Here is a 14139-nt window from a genome sequence, read left to right on the forward strand (position 1 = left end):
GTTTCTCCCTCCTGGGTGCTGGGATTGCAGGTGTGTGCCATCATGGCTCAGTTTTATAAGATGCTGAACAATGAACTCAGGATGTGGTACTTGCTAGGCATCTCTAACCCCACTCTTTTTTCCCCTTAAGTTATTTCTGTTAAGTATTTGATCACAAGAGAAGAACAATTACTGCATGTGTTTTTTTCTAAAAAGTTTCCTAATACCTTACAAGATTTTTTTAGAGCAGCTTGATCTCTAGCCATGCGGAAGGGCAGAGTCAACTGAAGGTGACTAGGTCAAGGGTATTTCCTTTGGAAGGGATTAACACAGGCCTTCCAGGACTAGGGCAGTCCTCCAGGGACTGGGTCTGTAAGCATGTACCACTCTTACATGTTGCCGATGAGATGCCAAATCTTTTAAGTTCAAACTCCATTTTAGAGAACCTAGCCTAAATTTAAACAGGTAAACTAACAGGTTGGTTTCCAAGTTCCCCCCCCCCCACACACAAAACCTGAGCCTAGCTCCAGTCTCTAGGCTAATCCCCAACAAGACCAGTGTTTCCAGGCTATTACCCCAACAAACCTGCACCCCCAGGTTACAAGCCCACTCCCTGCCTAACAACCACCAATGCAGAGGGGAGCAGAAGTTAAGTTTATGATATGACTCCCAGCACCAGCCAATTATGTTAAAGGCCACAGGAGCTTTCCAATGCTTGCATACGTACTCCCCGATTGCTGCTTACTATAAAGCCCTGCCCTGATAGACATTAGAGACTCCCCAACCACCAAAACCGTCCTGAGTGACTGCAGTGTGTTGGAGGGCATGGGAGAAGGCCCTGAATAGAATAAAGACCCTGCTGTGAGTTGCATCAGATCAGCTCCTGTCAGTTTCCTTGGGAATCACTAACATTTCCCTGGCACAACACCCACCACTGTGAGTCTCACCTTGAATCAAGCAGATACCAGTAGCATATGTTTGGGCTTTCAGACAAAATAAGCTAAACTAACCTATTTTTTTGTTATAATGTACTTTGCCTTTGATATTTCATTATGACAATGGGAAATAAACCAAGATACTTTTCATTTAAGTTACAGCAGAAAGACAAAGACAGAACCCTACGTTTAGACAGAAATGCTTCTCAGTATGTGTCATCGTAGATGTTTGATTCTGATTGCCCAGTCGTCTAAATGTGTTTTAACAGAAACTGCAAATGCAGAGCTGAGTGAGGCAGCCAGAGAAGCCTTTACGGAGCACCTCAGAGCCACAGGGGAGGAGAATGTACAATAACAGAGGCGGTCGGTCCTGCCTGGAGAGGGGACTAATGGATTCTGAAAAAGAGTGGAAAATCTGGGACAAATCTCCAAACCATTTCTTTGCAATAGTTCTAAGAAATACAAATTGATTTCTAAAGCATTTCTGAGAATTCCCATAGGAAGGAGGAGAGCCATAAGTTTTTTTCTGCTTCCAAAACATTGGTACAAACATATAACTCTATAATTTATATCCTCAGGGAGATCTCCACATATATTTTCCTAAAATCTGGGTAGCCCAGGTAGCCGACACCTTGATTTTGACCTCTAGTCACTAACCATGGGAGAATACATAATCCGGTGAGTCAAGTCATTTCATTTATGGAACTAATATGTTAAATCTAACCTAGCCTCCTCAGGAGCTAGGTCAAAATTAGCAAGAAGGCAGCTTGATATCCACCCTGGGTCCTAGCTGTTCTGGGGATGCAGTGTACCAGGACACTATAGCATCAGAGAAAGTTTCTGGATCCACAGAGAAAAAACTGTGGGATGCAGTGGACAGCTGTGAGGGATGGCATCACAGTTCTACATCTGATAATGAACTTCATGGAGGTGTTCCTACAAGGTGTGACATCAAAGGACAGTAAGATAGAACCCTATGTGGGAACCAAAAGACAGAGAGCATGTCGCTATCAACTGGCAGCAATATAAAAGACTTGAATGCTATGAACAACCATACCCAGCACATGGAAGTGAACTGGACAGAACCCCGGGAGATCCAAATTACTAAAACTGTCACAATAATAAACAAATAACCTAGACCTGAAACAGATTTAACTAGTGAAGAGATTTAACTAGTACTTTAAAAATGAATAGATTTGGGCTGGAGAGATGGCTCAGCGGTTAAGAGCATTGACTGCTCTTCTGAAGGTCCTGAGTTCAAATCCCAGAAACCACATGGTGGCTCACAACCATCCGTAATGAGATCTGATGCCCTCTTCTGGTGCATCTGAAGACAGCTACAGTGTACTTGCATATAATAATAAATAAATCTTTAAAAAAAAAAAAAGAATAGATTTTACTCTTCATCGATGGACAATGCTCTTCCCAAAAGCCATGAGCTATTCAAGTCCCAGTGCCAGGTGTGGGAGCGCTCCCTTCTGACCTGTTGGCCAAGCAGATCCCAGAGGCCCCTGAAACAAGACAAGCCTTAGCTCTTGTTCATCCATTGGTAAGTGAGACCCTGTGGCTGAGACACGACTGGGATTGGTTAGAGGACATGGAGGAACTCAAGCTGGAGCTGAGCTGGAAGCCCCTCCCTACGGGATAGCTCTCATGGTGCCAGAGGGTGCTATGTGGACTGTGGTGGGGTAGAAAAGACCAACAGTCTTACCCAGCTGCGAATTCTGTGAGCTACAGCTGTGAACTGCTAGGCAAGATATGCTAATTAGTACAATCTTGGCATGGCTGTTATGAGGATAACCTACTGCTTTGTGATTAAATTTGAGGCCATTTGCAAAGGAGAAATGCCAGTCTGGCTCTGTAAACTTGGTCAAGAGTCTGTGGCTTGGGAGGTCATAGGTCACAAGCGGGAACTGGATTATTGTCTTGCTACAGACATATTGTCACATGCTCAAACTGTCTTCTAAAACCTTGTGTTTATAGTCATAGATGAATGTTGCACCCAGCCTTTGTGAGAGAATTTTCTTATGGCAATGGGTAGTGGTTAACGTGGAAATGCATCTGTCGTGGTGAAATGCTCTGTCCTAAATGGGACCACGGTATCATCCCCACCAAGACCAGAGAGCATCGTCCAAGAGGACGCAGGAAGAACACAGGAGCCAGACGAAGAGGAGATGTGTAGCTAAAAGATGTCTTCTGGATACAGTCTAGCCATGGTACTCAGGAACTAGCTGACATCATGGCTACTTGAACAAGACCTTCAGGAGACTGGGCCCAATATCATTTTTTTTTTTTCAAGATTGTGGGAAGGACACAAGAGGCTCCACCTCTTCCTGAAGGACAGGAGGAAGCTAATGGTTGCTGAAAGGGGGCCGCTTTCTTCAGCGGTGTGGCCACTGAGAAGATAACCCGGCTCCAGTAAAAGTCTCACCCACATTCATGCAAAGAACTCTAGGGAAATTCAGTGGGTCGCCCACAAAGGCAAGAGAGAGGAGCACTTGTTAAGATGAGGGTTTCAGCAGGAGAGAGGTGGTGATGAGGCAGGGGAATGGGAGGTTGAAAACGACTGAAACTCACTATAGAAAAGTGTGAAATTACCAAACAACAGCAATTAAATGTGCCCATAAGGAAATGGCAAGACCCAGACAGCCTCCTCTGTTTAAAAAGGATTTTTTTTTTACCATTCAAGCATTTCTGTGTCTTAAGAAATCTCCATAAATAATTTTCTCAAGCTGTTTTTTTTTAAATAAAGATTAAACAGCAGATTTTGAGCTTTTTTTTCTGGCATGAATCTGGAGTATTAATATTCTGTCTTAACAATGAAATCCAGGCCCCTACTCTTTGCCAAATTCCAGGGCAGCAGACAGCAATGAAGGATTTTCTTAAATGAAAATTAGATGCTATTTATATATTAACAGAACAATAAAAGAGGAATTGCCCTTACCAAGGTGAACTAAAACCACCAAGCTAAACTACTCCTTAAGTAGAAAACCAGTTTATTGGGGGACAAACTGCGGGGCTGCCTCGGAGATCAGAGACCAGCTTGTTGGGAAAGCAAGAGGGTTTTAAATGACAGCAGGTGGGAGTATTCAAGCAGACTGTTCTAGTTAATCAGGAACTAAATGGACTTTGCCTGAGGAAGTCAACCATTACGGCCAAAGAGGGGAAATAATACTTTTTTGGCAAAGCAAAACTTACCTTACAGGGGTTTCTGAAGAATGTTGAATTTAGGTTTCTGTTTACATGGTAAAAAAAAAAAAAATCCTGGCCTGGGTTGGGCCATCAATCATCTCTGGCGTCGTCAGTGCCAAGGACCTAATAGATATGACCTGGAGAATATTTCTCCTGCTGGAAAGAACATCAAAGATAGCAGCGTTTGAGTTATTAGTTATTTTGATACATATTTTATCATTTGCCTTGAAAATTCATTTAAAAGTACCAAGGAGAGATGTCTGACTATAGAAACTGTTAAGCATCAAAGCCAGGAAAGTCAGACTCTTTCTCTCAGGTCTTAAAAAAGAAACCCCAAACACATCTCGTTAGAGTAACAAATCCGTAATGCCTGGAGATCGATTCCCACCGCTTCAGGTCTCCAATGCTATCCCTTTCCTATGTCTCTGGCTGTTCTCAGTTCACAGCAAGGATGGACTCTCTTCCTCCTATGCCACCTCTTCCTGGACTGCATCTCTCTCAGCTGTAATCCTGAGGGCAGCCTTTACGAAACTCTGAACTTCTACTCCGTCCCCAGTGTTTGCTTGTTAGGCGGATGTCATGGTGTAGGTTTACAAGCCCAGCTAATAGGCATGCTAAAGCAGGCAGATTGCTGATCAGGTAATATGGGGCAAGACTCCATTTGGGAACGTCATGAAAAAGATACACTAGGTGCGTGCACACCTGTAAGCCCACTGTTCTTGACATGGAGACAAAAGGATCAGTCACAGGTTCCAGGCCAGCCTGGGTCTATAATACCAGTTCTAAAAGAGGAAGGTAGGGGTTTGCCAGTGACATGGGCTTACCAGGACAAGAGGTGGCACCACCAACCCTGATGATTTGAGATCAATTTCTGGAACCCACATAGTAGAAGGAGGGAACCAACTTTGAAAAGTTGTCCTCTGACCTCAACACCCACCCACACCCACACCCATACCCACCCTCACCCCCACCCCACCCACTCACCCACACCCATACAAATAAATAATCTTAAAATCTAAAATAGAAAGAGAGAGAACATAACAAAAATATCAAATACCTCATTACAAGGTTAGTTTGAAGCCAAATGACTGAACCCCGTGCCTGCTACCGTGGGCCTGTAGCCCTAGCCTTCTCCTCTTCAACTGTTTTTTGAAAGAGAGTTTGGCTAAATTGTTCAGGCTGACCTAGAACTTGGATTCCTTCTGCCTCTGCCTCAGTTACAGTGTGCCACCAATCTGAAATGTCAAATGGATGTGTTAGGCATTCAGACAGCAGTAACACCCAGGGCTTGGGATTCAGCAGAGAAGCCGTGGGTTCCATCATCACCTCTGAAACTAAGAATGTAAATGAGACCTCTTACTAAAAGATACACCACACACAATGATTTTATTAGTGTAGGACACACAAATTAAGGAATGGCTGTAAGCGAATTCACTTGTATTAGATACTTTTCTTTTAATCAGGGTGCTTTGGTTGAAGCAGTGGGAGGCAAGCCTCCTCCCTGAGATAGAACCCATACTGCTAAAGAGGCCAAGAACCTGAAACTCCTGAGGCCATGGATGCTGAAGCAAAACCTACCACTATGATTCTGCTCAAGTAACACAGCGATAAACAGCTCCCAATGACATATTTTTATACCCGTATGTGAAGTCAGTACTTCACACCACCTTCATCGGAGAAGCTGCTTCTTGCTGTAGATGCTAATTAACACAGACCCACAGCTGGACAGCTTGCAGAGTCAGAGACTTTGGAGCACTCTATCCTAAATGGGATGTCCTCGTCACACCTTCCCCGAGGCTCTGGGACTCTGTGGGAGAGGAGGTGGGAACCGTGTAAGAGCAAAAGGTGTGGGTGGCTCCAAGGAGACCGTGCCTTCCAGACATACCAAGGCGACACAGGTGACACACAGAGACTGTGACAGCATGTATATAAGACCTGCAAAGGGGCAAACCAGACCAAAGCCCAATGGAGGAAGAAGTGGGCAAGGTCCCACAAAGAGCCGATTGCAATTTACACCTGCAGGGAGAGGGAGGGAATAGAGAGATACTGTCTACCAACCCACGCCAGGGCGGGCCTCATGCTCAGAGTAGTTGGCCAATGCAAAACTGTCTCCATGTGTGATGGCTATTCTTGGTTATCAACCTCACTGCATCTGAAACTAGCTAAAACCCCAAAATGAAAGGCACACCTGTGAGGGATTTTTGCCTAATTTGAAGTGGGGGAGATCCACTTCTAATCAGGAATCTTTGAGGTAAGAAGACACACCTTTAATCTTTTGAGCCAGAAAAAAACCCACCCCTAATCTGGGCCACGCCTTCTGCTGGAAGCCTATATAAGGACCTGGGAGAAGGCAGTTTTTTGCTTTTTGCCACTGTACCTAACTTGCCTAACTGGCAAGTCCATCGCCAGCGGCGGCGGCGGTTACTCCTGCAGGATTCCAGCTTCTATTGAAGACCAGCTGAGACACAACTACTAGATTCTTGGATTTTCCATTCATAGACAGCTACTGTTGGGTTAGCTGGACCACAGCCTGTAAGTCATTCTAAAACTCCCCCCTTTATATAAAGAGAGGAATTCGTTTTGTAAGTTCTGTTACTCTAGAGAATCCTAACACATTTTTTAAAATGTGTTGTTTGTTTGTTTGTTTTACTGGTTAGCTGGGTTAAAAAAGAATATGATCAAAATATATTGTATGAAAACATTTAAGTAAATCTTGAAAGAGGGGTAGGGGATCTCATAGGGAATCTAATAATCTCGCCATTGAAAAATTATTCCTTTCGAGATACCCAACAAGATTTTTTTCTCTGAAATTCTTGGCATAGTAAAAAGTCAACAAATAGGTCTATCAGGTGTTTTTTGTTTTTTTGTTTTAAGTGAGGAGGGTTATAATATTTCCACTGCAAAACTGCTCTGCATGAGCAAAGCCAAGGGCTCCTCCCCAGCACCTCCATTCCTAAGCCACTTGAACCAAAGCAATTAACATGGATTGTATTACCTACAAAAGAATTTCTTTCTTTTTAATATTTATATCTTTTTGCTTATTGTATTCTACCAAGGCTTCGTGCCCATTGTTCATGTGACTTACTCTGACCAATAGAATGTGAGCAGAGCAGTATGTGGGCTGAAGAGATGATTCCGTGGGTTTAAAAAAAAAAAAAGTCGGTTACCGCCGACCCATCGCCCTCTTCTGGATTCCACTCACACTGCACCCATGCATGCACAGACACCCCACCACCACCACGCAAAAACACTAAGTTAAAAAGCAACAAATTAGTGACTTTTTGTTTGTTTGTTTGTTTGTTTCTATGAATGAAGGGCAAAATGTGCCATGTGCCAACTGTGCGTTAAGAGCTAACTGGTTTGGCAAGTCACTTCCTTGCCACTATTTGTAGATTAAAAATCTGTATGGTGGGAATATTTGAACGGCTGGAACAGCAAAACGCTACACAACAGGATTGCCCGTCAGCCTGCAAAGCCCCAAGGCTCTCGCCAGCACCTCAGCGGGCTGGTCTTGAAAAAGGTTTCTCTTTCCACCTGGCGCGTGGAATACAGAAACCCGCCTTAGAACGCAGCCGCTAGCGGCTGATGTAATTGTAAATCACGCAGACGCTGTTAACTGAATATGATGAAAACAAAGGTAGTCCCCTGTGCAGGTGGTTTGGGTGAACACCTTTTCCTCCTTAGACCTTGATTGCAAGGACTTCGGACTAGTGCCATATCAGAGGCCTTAATCTGTAAGAATGCGAGCGAGCAGTGCGCCCAGCTGAGGATCTGGACCCGCTGAATCCCGGGCTTGGAAGGTTTAAGCGCAAACGTGCAGAGCCACGGTTAAAACGCTTTCAGCCTCCCTGCGCTATTATTGCACCGTTTAAAAACCTCCGACAGATTTCAATTCGTTAAACTAGTTCTCCATCCGTTACTCTAAACTCCTCCCGGACCGGATGGTTTAGCAGCGGCGCCCAGGCGTCCAGACCACGCGTCACCGCCCCCCTGGACGCCCCCAGACGCGCAAATTGAGCGCTGTGTCTTTAAGGGGAAATCGGCCTTTTCCGTCCAGGACAAAATGTCTGCGAGGAGCCCGGAGGCGAGGGGCGACCATCGCGGCGTCCGGGTGAGCGTGGCTGGCTGGGGCTGCGTGGCGTGGCGGGGACACCGGGGGCTGCAGTGGTCTCAGGGGCCCGCGGGGACGTCCGGGATCGGAGAGACCGCGGGGTGGAGGGGTGCGGGGGACGCCACGCAGGACCGCGGGGACTTCGGGAGCCCCTAGGCCGTGGGCTCCAGGGCCGCAGCCGCGGCTTCTGCGGGGGATGCCTACCACCCCAGGCTTGGCGGAGGGGCCCAGCCTGTGGGCTTCCGGAACCTTCTGGAGCTTCTTGGCTCTCTATGGTTAACCAGCTCCGGGGGGTGGGGAAGAGGGGGAACTGTCCCCGTAAAGTTGCCTCGGTGAAGAGTGACTTTGAGCCCAGCCTGTGGCTGTGTGCCTACCAGGGGCCTCATGCGTTAATTGTGACTTGGTTAATGTTTCCCACCTGTGGGGGGGTGGGCGGGTGGGGAGAAAACCGGTGTAAACCAGAATCCCCTCCTCCACTAGACACAAACAAAAGAGTTTCCTGATCCTTGCCTGGCACACTGGAGCCTTTGGTTGTGCAAGCCTTCTGTGGCCGGCTTAAAGCTTTACTAAAAAGAGGAGGAAGGATTTTCCTTCATTGGAAAAAAAGTACCTGCCATTGCTGAGCTCCAAAGGTGTTTAGAACAGCTGTTGAGTAATTAGTTTCGTGAACTGAGATAATTAGTGGTGTTCTGATTTTTTTTTTTTTTTTTTTTAAGACGGGGTCTGTTTCCTTGGGTGACCTGGAACTTGCCTGTGTAGACCAGGCTGACCTGGATCTTACAGAGACTACCTGCCTCTGCCTCCCAAGGGCTTGGATTAAATTCATGGGATTAAATTCCTGGGGATTCCAGTACCCTACTAGTGCACACTTTGGCCTCCAAAATAGTTCAAGGCAAGTGACAATAAAAAGCATAGGAAATGTTGTTTTTTAAAGTGTTAATCCATACCACATAATTCAAAGGCCATATGTGTGTATGTATATGTATGTGTACATATATTAATGCAGAGCTGAAATAAAGGTGCACTTTGGGGCGTAGTGCATTATTTTACAAGGCTTTAATAGTGCTTTGGTGGCTTTTAGCTAATGGTAGAAATAGCTGAGAGTTCAGCTTAAAGCATTCACGTGGCTTTTTTTTTTTTTTTTTTTTTTTTTTTTTNNTTNNCTAAATAGCTATGAATCCAGTACTTTATTTTTTTTTAACAGCCCATGTAAAATCTTTTTCTGAATATTTTCCCACTTAGCTCTTTGCTTCACGATACGTTGCAGTCATTTTCACTGACTTAAAAGTTTGTTGTGGGAATGCTCACACTCCCACCGAGTGCTCATGACCATGAGGATGCCTGAGGGTCGGATTCCACAGAGCCGGGGTTACAGGCAGTTAGGAGGAGCAGCTGGACTGGGAGGCTGGGGATGGAGCTCTGTCCTCTGGAAGAGCGGCCAGCACTCAGAACCACAGTCCTCTCTCAGGCCCCTTTCCCAGCTTTTAATTTCATGTTATGCCTTCAGGCTAATAATTACAGACTAATAGTTCTGGTTGTCTGGGTCTGTTTATGAATGAGCCCAATGGCAGGCAACGGATAGGTGAGCAGAGCTGGACAGAACACAGGTGAGTGGATTACAGCTCCTTGGCACTGCGGCTGTGGAGGGTAATTAATTACTCAATTATGTTTGCTTTGATTTTAAACTTCTGTTGGATGAAGTAATTGCAAGCCGTTAGTGTTTCACATAATCTGTGAATTTCATAACTTCCGTTTTTCCCGTTAGATCCAGGCTCAATCAACATATCCCCGTTTATTGCTCAGCCTGGCAAATCCAGCTGAAGTGATCGCTCTTGACTGCAGAAGGACCCCACTTGTTCCTTTTGAAAACATTGCCTGGTTCTTTGGCCTCTGGGTGCAGTTCTTATGGGTGCAAGCATAAGCTTATGGGTGGTTTGTAGTGACCTGTATGCGTGAAACAAAGCAAGGGAGGTCTCAAAGGTGCATGTCAAAGCACGAGGCTTTAGAGCGAATGGAAAATGGAGCCGTGGTCCCCTTAGGGATGGTTGAGATGGTTTATGGTGGCTCTGAGGGAGAGCACAACCAGAAGGCCCAAACTGAGGGGAGCCCTGAGAGGGGAAGAGAGACGCAAGAGGAGCAAAGAGCCAGGAGGGCAAGAGACTGAGTTCTAGCGATCAGACACTGAGGCTGGAGGGGAAGGGAAGCCCAGCCCCTGGGCTGGAGGGTTTTGGTGAGGAGCCCGGACTCTAGCAGGTGTTAGAAAGCTGTTGGAGACTAGCCGCCATGGTCTGCTTTGATGTGTTAAATAGGCACCTCAGCCATCTGTCCTGAGTTTGAGACAGAAAAGTTTTCTTTTTTTCTTCCTCCATTTATCAGGGCAGGAGCTTAGTGGTAGAGCACTTGCCTAGCCTGTGTGAGGTAGTTGGTGCACTCTCCCAACAGCACAATCAATCAATCAATAAATAAATAAATGAAAGCACATTTGCTTGTCTTATAACTTTATAGTTATACATGTATACATATCTAGCCGTCCCTGTTATTGTATAAGACCATAGTTGCAGGTTTAAGGGTTTTGCATTTGTGTATGTGTGAGTGCCCATGTGTGTCCGGGTTAGGACAATCCTTACACCATGGGAGTCCCAGTGTTCAGACCTGCTGACAGGTGCCTTTACCTGCCGAGCCATCTTGATGGCTCTATACATCCGGGTTTTAATGGCTTCCTTCAGCCTGTGTTGGTATTTGGGGAAGTCCTACTGAGGTATCTGGATTTAACTTGATAGGTTACTGGTAAATTTCTTCAAGATGGATTCAAATGCAGGATGATCCATGGGAATCTGTTACCTACCTCCCACAGATAGATGCAGGCTTATCACTCCTTCCAGAGAGTAGACCCCAATGAAGTTCAGCCACGGGAAGATTGAGGCCTAGTGCCAAAGTGGTGGTCTCCCCTTGCCATGAAAGTTTGCAATTAGTGTTTTCATCCAGCGCTTTTGCCCTCTGAAATTGGATTCAAAATTGTTCACTACTAAGTTGATTTTTATCCTAGCAGTACTTTAAGTAGCTTCAATGCATTTAATCTTAAAAACGGGAACTTGGAAGCCTAGTTCTATATATACTAACAAAGTAGAACTTTTTTGAAGCCAAACTGATCTGATTTTAACCAAGGGTATCGGAATTATTACTGGAAATACAGTTTCCTCCCTGCCGCCCAGGTGGTGAGTGTTTGAAGGCAAAGTCTACACTGCTCTTCTCAGCTGGTCCGCAGCAGGCCCTTGTGGAACCCCGAGCAGGTGCATGGTGAACGTTTATTTGGATGAGAGCTGGCTGGAGTAAAAACACAAGCAAAATAATCACACCTGTGGTTTAAAACACTTGTGCCAGGTTTTAAAACCGTCTAAGGAAAGGAATGAAGGGTCTTGTCCTTCACTGATAGCTACACGCATAGTAATGGCTATGCATTGTTATCTGGTGCGTATTAAGGGGGATGTGGACATCACCCAGCTTGGGCTAGCCCATTTCCCATAGTTCCTGGACAAGAGTGATGAGCAGACTCCTTCTATGTGAAGGTCCATTTAGGAAGAGAAAAATCAGAGGAGCGATGGCTGTGGGTCTCTGATCCTTTCTCGGTTTGCTTTGGGCATCATGAATCTCTTTGGCAGACATCCAAGATGGAATCCTGAAATGCCCCAGTGCTGCTCAGTGCTGGTGCACCTGATCAGGAGGTGCCAGTCACTCCTCTGTCGTACAGCTGCACAGTGCTTCTCGGCAAGCCTTTAGAAACCCGTTATCTTAGTTCCGGGAGATGTACCTATGGCAGATGCAGCCAGGTGTCTGCTCTCTCGGGCACAGGAACAGGTTGAGCTCCTTCCTCTCCCGTCACATCCTCTGCTTCCAGTGGGCACAGAATCTCCTGCTTGAGCAATGCACAGGGGGGCAATGCTACACTTAATGGACCCTATAGGTTCATGCCCTCCCTTCAGATGGCAACCCCCTGTGCATGTGGATCCCCCAAGTGTGTCCGCAAGGGCCTTGCCCTTGGGACTGTCTTCCTCCAGCCTCCTTAAGGTCTGTTCCCACCTGAACTCATAGCTGAGATGCCAAGGGTTGTTAAAAGTTGCTTTTTATTTACATCTAGATCTTGCCACATTGTGGTAAGGCCTAGGCATAGCACCCATATGCTTTCTTGGGTTTTCTTTGGCTTTTTTTTGTTTAATATGTCCCCTCCTCCACCTCTCTCATCACCTTACAACTCAGCTGTTGTGTCTTCTTACTTTCTTAGCCTGAATCTGTGAAGATGGCTCCATATAGGAGTTCTGGACACTATGCAAGTGGTAGACATTCTGTAGAAGCTGTATTTTGAGGTTTTGCCATGTGATCTGGCTAGCAGCACACAGGCATGGGCCTCTGGGCTCTTGGGAGCCTGGTAGTCATGAGAGGAAACAGCTGATGCTCTGTAATGCACTGCAGTGCTCAGCCATGGTGCTTGGTAGGCTAAGTGTATTAAAGCCAGCTTCTACTTACAGTGTCTTCCGTGCCTGATGGGTTCATTAAGATGTAACTATAGCATGATTAAACAACATCTGTATCTTTACAACACTATAGAAAGCTGGCATTCTCTAGAAATGTATAAATAGGATTTTATACACACCTTACAACATCGTTCTCCCACACACACCAAAAAAAAAAAAATAAAAAAAAAATAAAAAACCCTACTTCTAGAACACCTGGCAGGTTTCCCATCCTTTTAATGACTGCTTAATATTCCCTGTTGTAAATAGACATTATATGCTTAGATATAGTTCTCATTCTAAATAATGATGAAATATCCTACCACATAGGACTTAATGTAGTGTACCTTTTAGTTCTACAGAATAAGTCTCATACCTATTTTTAACTAATGTAGAAAGTTCCAGATGGCGTTCCTCAAAGCGCTCAGATCTTTGGTAGGAAGCAAGTGTGCTCTATTTTGGCCCCCCTGGTCAGGGTTGTGGATGTAAAATGACACTTGCTCTTGCCCCCATAGCAGTTCCCTGAGCAGGACGGCCTTTATACAGACATTTGAATTGGCCCGGAGGTCAGTAGCCTGCCCATGTTTTTGCCTAGTTTTCTATTGGGTCGCTTGCTTTTTAAAAATCCCGTTGTGAGAACTCTTGGTGTGCTCTGTTGTGCTGAGCTGTTCCGGAGCTAGATGGATGAACCTGGCCTTTCTGCTACACTCCAGGCAAAGCCGAAATGGGCTCAGGCTGTATTCCAGGGCTGGACAGGTGCATAGATGGGGTTCCACCCTGATACAAAGTCATATCCTAGGGAGCCAGGATGCAGCCTGCTATGGAGGACTGAGAAGGTGGAGCAGTTCCGTACCGTGCTGCCTTCCATTGGTTAAGACCTCCAACAGTAAAGGGTTGGCCAGCCAAAGAATGTCCTCTCCGTCACCGTGGAGGGGCAGCACTGAGCTGGCCCACATTGTAGTGTTGCTGGTCTCCCTCTCGGGTGAGGAGCACGCTGAGGAACCCATGTTTTCCTGCAGTGACCACCTTAACTTACAGCAGACCACACGGGTGGCTGGTGCTCTCAGCATCCCAGAATTTACAGGAAGCCCAGTTTGCTGCAGCTCACAGGAGTATCGAAAGCTTGACAGTGATGGGTTACCCCTGGCATTGTTAGAGGTGCATAAGCAGTGGGGACTCTGAACCCTCCACACGGGTGAAAAAAACGGCAAGCTCATATGCCTGTCACAATGGTGAAGCAGTAGTCAAATCATTTTAAATTGATGAAATAAAAGTATACAGATTCACTACAATAGCATCCCGTCCTCTATGTCTAGTGGTTAAAAAGAGCCCTGAAGGATAGATCAAAGCAGAAGGAAATGGAGTTCTTAACAGTCAGGGTATATAGAAAATCTTAGATAAAACTAGATAATCT

At 45.7% G+C, this 14139-nt stretch overlaps 1 protein-coding gene and 1 non-coding gene across 3 annotated transcripts in view; both read left to right on the forward strand.

The window, feature by feature from the left end:
• Positions 1-7699: 7699 nt before the first annotated feature.
• The window catches only part of Zbed3 (zinc finger BED-type containing 3), a 13162-nt gene continuing 6722 nt past the window's right edge, over positions 7700-14139 (forward strand). The window contains exon 1 of one of the 2 annotated variants that reach the window (XM_021180380.1): positions 7700-8217. The gene's annotated coding sequence lies outside the window, so the exon portion shown is untranslated. Of the gene's footprint in view, positions 8218-9646; positions 9825-14139 lie in introns of those variants that run through there. The other variant, XM_029468636.1, reaches the window with a different exon arrangement.
• On the forward strand, positions 13547-13684 carry LOC115029169. Its single transcript, XR_003834729.1, has one exon. It is a non-coding gene; the product is annotated as a small nucleolar RNA SNORA47 (small nucleolar RNA).

The sequence above is a fragment of the Mus caroli genome, chromosome 13, assembly GCF_900094665.2.
Source record: "Mus caroli chromosome 13, CAROLI_EIJ_v1.1, whole genome shotgun sequence".
NCBI lineage: Eukaryota > Metazoa > Chordata > Mammalia > Rodentia > Muridae > Mus > Mus caroli.